The sequence below is a fragment of the Lathyrus oleraceus genome, chromosome 7 (assembly GCF_024323335.1).
Source record: "Lathyrus oleraceus cultivar Zhongwan6 chromosome 7, CAAS_Psat_ZW6_1.0, whole genome shotgun sequence".
NCBI classification, from domain to species: domain Eukaryota; kingdom Viridiplantae; phylum Streptophyta; class Magnoliopsida; order Fabales; family Fabaceae; genus Lathyrus; species Lathyrus oleraceus.
In genome coordinates, this window is record NC_066585.1 from 120,497,433 (window position 1) to 120,508,358 (window position 10,926).

Sequence of the window (10,926 nt, forward strand, 5' to 3'; positions counted from 1 at the left end):
AGTAATATTATTCTTAGTTTGTGGTTTGTTACTTCTTACCTAATACCCGACAGAAGCAACCTTTTTCTCCCTAGAGAATTCATTTTTATGTTTCCCCAGGAAGTATATCCTTGATATGTTCATCCTAACCGGTGACAGATATTTTCTTCCCCTTCTTTGAGTTTATCCTTGATGTGTTCATCCTAACCGATGGCAAATATTCTCATCTTTGGTATTTTACCCAGTAAAAAGGTAGTTGTAATCCCTATTTTGTTTCCCGGAGAGTTAATACTTGATATGTTCATCATAATCGATGACGGGTTTCCTTCTCTTTGTGGTCTTCTGTCCAGTAACCGGTAGTTATAAATCCTGTTTCTTCCCCTTGCGGAGTTTATCCTTGAGATGTTCATCCTAACCGATGACGGGTATTCTCTTTCTGGTATTCTATCCAGAATTCGATAGATGTAATTCCTACTTTTTGTTAAGTTGGTTTATCCTTGATATGTTCATCCTAATCGATGACGGGTATCCTCCTTAGCATCCCCACGCAAGTCTATCCTTGATATGATCATCTTAACCCATGACCGATTTTCTTTCCTTTGAGTCTATCCTTGATATGTTCACTTTAACCAATGACAAATATTCTCTCCCTTTGGTCTTCTGCCCAGTAACCGGCAGTTGTAAATCCTATGTTTGCCGTTTCCCCCAACAAGTCCATTCTTACCCAATAACCGGTAATGAATACACCCTCCTGGCGACCCTCAGTGAGTCACCCTTGATATGTCCATCCTAACCGATGACGGATGTCCTCTTTGTCAGATCTTTATTATCTCCTTACCCAGTAACAGGTAGTAGATAATAGACTTCTGCTCCTCCTGTGTTGAAGTTTATTTCTTCCCCAGTTGAGTTGAGTGTGTATTTCCTTAGTGAAATCGCTTTTCCTGCATGATTCAAGTACTTCAGTTTTATTCTGATCTATTTGTTTCCCCTGCAGATACTCTTTTGCTTCCCCGACTGAGTCTTTCCACTTTTATGGAATTCCTCTAGTCTCCCAACAGTTTCTAAGTCGTATCCTGGCCTACGCATAACCTCTTCTATCCCCCTCAAAGTCTCTGTCTCCCTAGTGAGTTTTCCTACGGAATGCATTATGCTCCTGCGGACATTCGGTCTCTCTGATTTCTTTTTCTTTGTGGCAACATCTCCCCACAGAGAATTTGCTTTTACATTCATATCATATGCATCATGAGGTCTTTTAAGGACCAAAATTTGTTTCTATATGTTGTTATTTAAGTCCATTCTTCTGAGTCGATATGAAGATTTTAACCTTCACCTCCTCAGTTAGAATGTCCTTAAAAAGGGGCAGCTGTAAGACCCCAATTTTGACCCTAACATCCCTCATGCTATCTCATCATATGCATTAGCATTGGGATCATACTTTGGCATCCTTCTTACACCTTTTTCATTGGGTTTGTTTTGGAAGAGATCACCAAGCACCATGTGATTGTATCATACTTGTATATTATCATTTTACTAACCAAAATACCAAAAATATGTCTTTGTATTTGCCTAACTCTTTTGTAGGTAGGGCATGATCACCATTTATCTATCAAGTACATATCTAGGGTTTAAGACCCTCATTGCTAAGAGCACAACCAAGAAATGATCCAAAATGTCTCTAAGCATCACATATGAGTCCCAATGATCTCTACATGTTATTTTGACCAAGATTTATTCAAGAGTTTGGAGTTGGTTTACCTTGGAAACCCTAGTTTATCTGGGTATCTTGAGTAACTTCTTCAACAAGCTTCCTCACCAATTGATCAAATTTCTCAAGGGACACTTCAAATTCCATCATCTTATACATATATGATATACCATGAGCCTAAAAAGTCAAGAGAATTACAAGTTAGCAAGTGGGTTGATGGTGGTGGGCCAGATAAATTCATCTAATCAAAACTGGGTCTCCCTAGACCCTATCTCCTACAATTTTTATCATATGAAAATTATTCTAAGATAAACGTTACTCTAAATGACATTACAAACAACTTTCATGTTGAGGTCTATAGCTGATTTTGCTTGGAAAGTCATTTTCTATGTTGAAACATCATAGGTCATTTTGTCTAAACCCTAATTTGAAAGTCAACTTACTAAGGCCATAACTTGCTCAATTTTTATAAGATGAAAGATTTTCAAGTTTCAAAATCAAATTCAATATGTCTAATTCAACTTTGATGTTGAGAGTGAAAGCTAAATCAACTTTTATGAGCATGTGATATGAGGATATATTATAGGTCGTTTTGGACCAATACCATTGAACAAGTGATCTTCCTCAACTTCAAAAATTAATAACTTACTCATTCCGAATCCAAATGATGTCAAATGGGTGACCATTTTTATAAGGTATTTGAAATATCTACAACTTTCGTGAAGACACTTTTCTCATTTGGAGCTCACATAAAAAGTTAAGCAAGGTGGAATAATTGAATATGGGACTTGACACTTAGAAAAAATTTCAACATGTTGAAATTTATAAACTTCCACCTCAAAATTCACCATGATACAAGTTACAAATGGAAAAGTGTTCAACATAAGAATTGTTCCTCTAGATCTAAGCTTTCCAAAGAGTCCTAATTCATTCATTTTGGACTAAGTTTGATAGGTTTGCGCATGGTGTAAACAGACCTGTATCAGTTGGCAAAATCAAAGCTTCAAATGTTCAAATAACTTTGCCTTGCCATTCAAGCTTCATGGAGACCTCATTTCAGTTGATTATGGACCTAATTGGATTGCTTCATGGGCCTGTACACGTCCATGCAAACATGTGCATTACATTACCAAATTTGGACAATTTTTCAAGTGTGCAAATAACACTTCTCTTGGCTATAAATAGAGGTCTGATGCTTCATTTAAAAGGACCTTGCGCACCAGTTTTTCCCTCAACTCTTCAAACCCTCTCAATTCAAAGGAAAACCTGAGAAATTTCATTTTAATTTTGAGTTTGAATCTCACTGTTTGGAGATCCAAAAACTCCAGGATCCAAAGCTTTGCATTATTCTTAAGCCACTTCCACAAGCTCCATAAGCAAGATCAAGCACGAATTGAAGCAAGAGAGATCTAGTTCTGCACAACATTGAAGGTAATTTTCCAGATTTTTCTTCTCTTCGATTCTCTCTCAATTCTCATCAATTCTCTTGGATCTTTGGTTGTCTGAAGTCCTACCAATGTAGGTAAGAAGATTGAGTTGCTTTGAGGTCAAATCGAAGTAACTTAGTTGACATACCTCAAAATTCAACTCCACATATCTCCTTATATATTTGGTGTTAGTTAAAATTGAGGTGATATTCATGATCTACGCCATTTTATCTTTGAGATGATGTCCTCTTTTTTCATTTTTGATGTGGTAATGAATGGACCAGTCCGGCCAAGGTCGCATGAGAAGACGACCGACGCTTTGCTCCGACAATGATGTGGCGTGGTCCAGAACCATTGATCTGTTTCAAAATGTTTTAATCATGAGCGTACATTGTGATTACCCTTGGTACAACGTGTTGGCTCGGGCACATCATGGAACACGCACGCTCAACCACTCGATCTTCCACCTCAATTAATGAGGCAGATCAAGTGGTCCACGTTTTTTTAGTTTTCTGATTTTAATATTTATTCTTTTGATTTTCATTAATTCATATTAATTTTAATACTGATCCAAAAAATATGAGATTTTCACCAAAACTTTTTAAATAAAATCCTCTTTCATTTTCTGAATTAAAATTATTTTTTGGATCATTATTAACATTTTCCATGATTTAATTTATTTTGTGAATATATTTAATTGTTTAAAAATACTTTTAAGTCTCCAAAAATTCTGAAATTTTTTCTCCAAGGTCCTTTGACCTTGTTTGACCTATGATAAATCTCATAGCCATTTCTTTGGTGTTTTGATGAGGTTTTAGGAAATTGACCAACCATATTTAATTTAATGTATTATTTTTAATATTTTTAATTGTTTAAATGTCAAATTAATTGTGTAGAGCCATTTGAATTGACTTTGTAAGTTTGACTTGTGTTGTTGGGCCTTGGTCAAGGTTGATTTGACTTTGTTAGGTTAAGATCATTGGATTCAGGGGGTTGATGGAATGTACATTCTATATCCCAAAATGAATGAATGATCTTAACTTGGTAAAAATCATCCTTTGTCCAATTTGAGTTTGATCCATTCCCCCCCCCCCCCCCCCCCCTCCCCTCTTCTTCTCATTCCCCTTTTTTATGCATTAATATCATGGACCTATGATATCTCAATATCCTAAGGCCAGTTAATTGCAAAATTAACATAAGTATGGATGAGATTAGATCCCCCACTTTTGCATATTCTTTTTGTGGGTGGTATGTTTCATGAGCATAGTTCATCACACTATGTCTCTAACATGCATTAACACAAAAATTCTATTTCCCGACCTCAAATAGTTGTGACTTCTACATAAGTCCAATTACGATTTCTTAACATATCACTAAATTTTGACCCAAAGGCATAGCATTCTAGTTAGTGAGATTGTAACTCTCCCCTCTTTCATGGTATTGTGTGGAAACTTGGCCTTTTTTCCTTCCTTTGGAAGATGTCTTGGTTCAAGGATTTATGCTTGTGATAAGTGGGTTGAGTGTTCTCCAAAGAATGACTTAAACAAAAGCAAAAGCAATACTAACTCCTAACTCATTAACAACTAACATTTAATTTCAAGTCATTTACTTTTAATGCAATTTAATTTTTGAGCTCTTATTCATTTGCCATTATTCATGCCATTCTAATTGTTTATGTTAATGTAATTTTCACTTTGTCCACTTGAACCATCTTTTGTGATATATTTTGTTTGTGTATATTGTGTTTGGTTGTGTGGTCTTTGACCATTAATGTACATAATAAGAACAAAAACCCTAAAAAATATCTTGTATGGACTGTTGGTTTAATCTGAGACAATTGGACTTAGAATTTAGGCAACACTCCCTATGCAAAGGACTTGGCCGATGCCAACTTTCATGTAACCAAGTGCTTGAGAATTGAAACTTCATCTGAAACTTCATCTGAAACTTCATCTGAAACATCATTGAAGATCCATTTTGAGTTCATCTGCAACATGATCATTGTGAAGCTCTTACTTTGAACCTGTGATTTATGCATTGTGTAATTCATCTGCTACATGGGTAAATTTGAAGAAGATCATGGAATTGCTAAGCTTGGATGTGACTATCTTTATTTGATTCCTTGCTATTCAAGTTGATATTTTGTGCATTGTTTGTTGCTTGATTCTAATTGTCCAAGGGAATTTGGGTTTCTATATGACATTCTTGTCTATTGGATTGCAGCCCATCGGTAAGATCTTTTCAACTCTCAACTTTTAAATTTATGCTTAGGATTAGTCTCTTCATCTCCTTCTCACTTCTTAAATTTCAAAATCTCTCCCTCCTTTTAAAAAAACTTCTTTTCTTGTGCTAGTTTTCTAAACTTAGACCATCTTACAAACTAGAAACTTTGGCCTTATGCCATTACATTTTCAAACTTCTTTTCTTAATCAAAATTGTAAATAGAGTTAATTATACTTGACTTAAAATTTTCAAAAGCAAAAAAAGAACTAACTCATTCAAACCATTTTAGGCCTTTGTGCCTTTCAAACTTAATTTTTGTTAAAATCAATGCATCCACTTTGAAATTTATACCACGAACTACGAGGTTTTGATCCCTTATTTTTATGTTGGTACGTAGGCACGAGTCCGAAGGTCTTGTCAAACATAAAATATAATTAATGAATTATTTTCTCATTCCCCCCATTCTATTTGTTTGCAAACATCATTTGTACAAAAACACATATGCACACAAAAAAGGGCTCCCTAGGAGTACCTAGGACACTTTGGATGCTAACACCTTCCCTCTGTGTAACCAACCCCCTTACTTGTATTCTCTGGCATTTTATTAGTTTTGATTTGAAAACTTCTTATCCTGGGTTTTGTTCGTACTTTTTCCCTTTTCCCTTGGAAACAATAAAAGCGCGGTGGCGACTCTTGTTATTTGATGTCTTGCTTATCCATAGCTTGATGATCATGAATCTCCCGCTACAAACATTTTAAGATATTCAGCTTGGGTCATGGATATAATTGGCCATCAACTTTGACAATCTTAACTGCTAAACACTTGGAAAATTTTCCAAGTGTTGAACAATTTTACAACTTTGAGATCTCATATTCATCACTTCTAATCTTCCAATCCTTATGAGATCTTTGGTTCATTATTTCTACAAAGTTGAAGTATGGAACTTCATCTACAAGTACATCCTTTGATCATGAAAAATGATGGCTTGAGGAAGAAGTTACAAACTTGTAAAATGGGCTTCATGAACATGCAATTTCATAACTTTGAGAAATTTTAAAAACCCTAGATTTGACATTCTTGAACTTTTTCTTGATTTTCTTGATCAAATACATTCATTAACCGTATTTTCATGATTCTTGACTTGAGAAACCCATGTTAACCAAAAAATCTCAAAAGTAAAACTTTGACCTTGAGCAGTTGACTTTTCATCAAATGAATTCCAAATCTTCAATGATAAACGAATCAAACTTATTTAGCAAATTGAAGCACATGAATGTATCATAATGAAGCACTTGAGGACTTTGAATCATATTTCAAACCATTAGATCATGTCTTGGTCAAAAAGTCAACATCAGAGCAATCTTGATCAAAACCTTAATTTATGCATCAAATGAATTTGGAACTTGTTGATCTTGAATGGATGCAATCCTGAACTTGATTATGATGAATGGAAATCACTTGACTATTGTGAATGAATGAGAAGCTTGAATTACTGAGGAATGTCCATAATCTCGACCAGTCAATCACTTGAGCTTCTGAAACCAACACACCTACCTTATGAAAGAATCAAACAAGACAAAACATATTTTTGTATTTTCATAAGGTTTGTAATGCATAAAAGACACACACATGAGATGTTTGATGTTACACAAATGATGAAAATGAGATGGGATCTTAGGGGTAAAAATTAGGGTATGACATCGTGATGTTATTTATATTCCTGCTTTTAAAATTCTTCATTTTACTTCATATGTTCATTGGATTATATTTGGAAAAATAAGAACATAAGAACATCTTTAAAATATCCAAAAAGTATCAAAATCTAGTTCACCCCTTTTAGATTGCACTCTTATACTAATATGACAAAGGATATAGAATATCTTTGGAAGCTTAGCTTGGTGTAGTAGAAGAGTTGCATATATAATCTTGCAGATAAGAGGGATGATTTCTCATCCTTGAGAAGGTTATTGTTGGTGGATAATGTTGGCCAGTGACATTGGATTCAAGAGGTATGGTATTATTTGTGGTAGGGTCAGTTGGCGAGTCATGATGTGTGTGTGGTTGATTGGATTCCTGATGAGTGTCATTATCTATGGTAAAGTTAGTTGATGATGTGTGAGGTGATTTAATTGAGTCAAAGGTTTAGTTAGGTGTAATGTGAACATGATCAATTTGATATGTGTTAGTATGATTATCAATTGTAAATGGAAAATAATTCCATGAAGTAGATGAAAACTGAATTGTAGATTCCTAAGGGAAAATATGGTCATGAAAAATGATCATTCTAGATACAAACACTTATGTGGTATCAAAATCAAGTAGAACATATCCTTTCATACCAGGTTTATATCCAAGAAAATTGCACTTTCTTGCCTTAAGATCTAGTTTTGTTTTATGATCTTGAAGGGTTGAGGAGTAACATAGGGAACCAAAAAATCTAAAATAGTCATGGTTAGGAAGTTTATTATGTATTATTTGGTATGGTGATTTGTGTTTAAGAATAGGAGTAGGAACCCTATTGATAATGAATGTGGCAAATTGAAGGGCAAAAGACTAGTATGACTTAGGCAATTTAGACTGATACAAGATTGCTCTGAGGTACTAATGTTTTCTCTATACCCTCTCATTTTTTGGGGGGGTTTTAACACAATATTTCTAGTGTACTATGACTTTAGAGGCATAAAACTAGTTTAGCATGAATTTAGGTCCATTATCTAACCTGGCCGTTTTTTGTGTGATATGGAATTGGTTGATGATCATTGTTTTAAAGTTTTGAACTTGAAGATAAACTTTAGATTTGGATTTCAAAAAAATAATCATACAAACCTTGTATGATCATCATGTATGGTCAAAAAATATCTATGATTATGTCTAGATTGAGTGGCTAAGGGTCCTCAACTGTCAAAATGTAATAACTCATGAATATGAGAAGCAATAGAAGTGTTTGATGATAAGGAAATTTACTTTATTTTTCCAAATGATAAATATCACATGTAGCTTTATTGTCAAATTCAAAGGAATAATAAAATTTAGACATATGTCAATTCTCTTAGAAGAGACATGATCTAATCTAAAATGCCATAAGTCTGACTTAGGAATTCCAAAATGATTTGAACAAGAATGATGAACAAAATTAGTACTATGGCTGGTATTGGCTGGGTCATCTTGAGTTTGAGGTATGGCTTGGTTATCGAGGTTTTGAGTAGGTACTTTGGCCTTAAGGTTAGTGTCCTTTATTTGCAATTTATACAAACCATTCCCTTTACTACCTAAACCAATCATCCTCTTGGGTATTCAACTCCAGCAAAATACAATTATTGACAGAAAAATAGCAAGTCACTTCAAAGTTTGACACAATTTAGAAATATAAATGAGGTTTAAGTTGAACTCTTGTGCATATAGAACATGATTAAGATAGAAAAGTGATGAAAAAATGATGTTTCCAGCATAATGAACCATAACACAATTTCCATTGGGAAAACAAACTCTAATAGGCTTGATCTTATGGTATGAACTAAATAAATATAAAGAAGAACAATCATGGTCATTGGCTCCCGAATCTAGAATCCATGAATAATATGAAAATGTAGGATTGGAAATTGTATTACACATAATACATGATGAAGGATCAACAAGCGTATGACTTGCAGAAACCTGATTAGTAGCAGATGTAGAGACTAAGGAGGATACATTTGAATGTTGAAGCAAGTTAAGAAGTTGTTCATAGTGAGCTTGAGAAATTGGTACTTGGTTACTTGTAGAAGAAGCAAATTAAGCCTCGTCAACTTGTTGAGATTATGCATTGTTATCAACATGACTTGCATTCACAAATGACTTGATTTTATTAAAATTAGGGTGACCATATATCTGGTAGCAAAAATCAGCTGTATGGTCGGTTCATTACAAAATATGCACATTCTAGGAGAGTTCTTAGCATTATTGAAACTACCTTTATGTTTGAAATATGGCGTGCAACATTCACCAAAATAGAATTATCCTCAATTAGTACTAGATTCGTATGGTTGCTTTATTCTTGAACCACAAGAGAGTAAATGCGATTAATTGATGGAAAATGATCCATGAGTAAAACTTTAGTTTTAACAACTGAAAATGTATCATTTAAACCAATGAGAAACCAAATGGCTTGATCTTCAAGTTTGTACTCTTGAGTTTTTTGAACGACATTACAATGACATATATGAGCACAAGTACATATTGGTAATGGACCATTAGACTTAAGCTCCTCCCAAAATCCCTTCAACTCAAGAAAATTCTCCATAACAGATCTTGAATTTTGTTTCAGGTTGTTAATGGATGAACGCAATGTAAAGATTCTGACACAATCAACTTTTGAAAAATCATTCACGCAAATCATTCTAAACATCCAATGCATTTTTATGAAAAAGAATTGTTGAAACAATTTGATCAATAACTGAGTTAATTATCCATTAACAAATATCAACTTATTCTTGGCTCTCAAGGCATGTTTCATGGACTTGCTCCAAGACAAATAATTGGAACCATCGAGATTTGAAATAGCATTGACGGTGTTGGCACCTTCACTTGGATGAGCATAATAGATGGAATCATGAAGAAAAATAATGAATAAGAAGGTTGATGAAGAATGAATAAGAAGAAAAAAGTGTCCATTGATTGTGCTGATACCATGTTAAGATAATTGAAATGAACATGACGAAAGTTAATTCTTATTAAAGAAGAAATTAATTCAAGCTATGCTTATATACAAACTATATTCCTTGCACCATAAGATACAATGGATCAACTACACCATAGTGTACCTTAGCTCACAACTAACAACCCTTAATTACCTCTCTAACTAACTTCTAACAAATTCAAAGTTAGTTAACAATATGAAGTCTTGACTCATTCTCCTTTTATCCTTTATCATTCTTTGATTCCTTGTCATTTCCATACTTCAATAAGATCATTTACAAAGTTAAATATAACATAATTTTTTTACAATTTTTTTTATTTAAAATAACCCCCCAAAAGTTATATTTCTCTTTTATTAATAAAAATAAAAATAAATATGCCAAGTAATTTTTTATAGATTAAAATTTATTATTGCATTTTATGTAATACTTATTAGGTTGGAGTAATGCAACTAAGAGAACTCTGATTTTATTTATAAGAAAACAAATTAATTTTAAAACTCATTGAAACAATAATATATCTGGTATTCATATTGTTCAAATAGATCACTTATTCATGTATATAAATTTTTCTTCTTCTCATAAATAGACCATATGTTCATAGCATTTCTCTAAAAGAGTAACGTGAAGAAAACATCTGATTTGTTTTTGATACAAAAAGCAGAAAGTTACAACAATTAAATGACGCAACATTTTACATCCAAGGCAGTAGTACTGTTTGCGGCAGCTGGTTTGTTGATGACATGAGACCACTTTTGTGTGCTCTACTTCCCATACACAACTCATATTCCCAACGATGTTTGGACCAGCAGAAAGAGAAAAACACTTGGCAATGTTTGTCATTTTCTATATTGAAACTCTGCAAAAGAATGAAAAGCTCTCGTACTTATTTTTTATAGTATCAAATAAGTCACATGA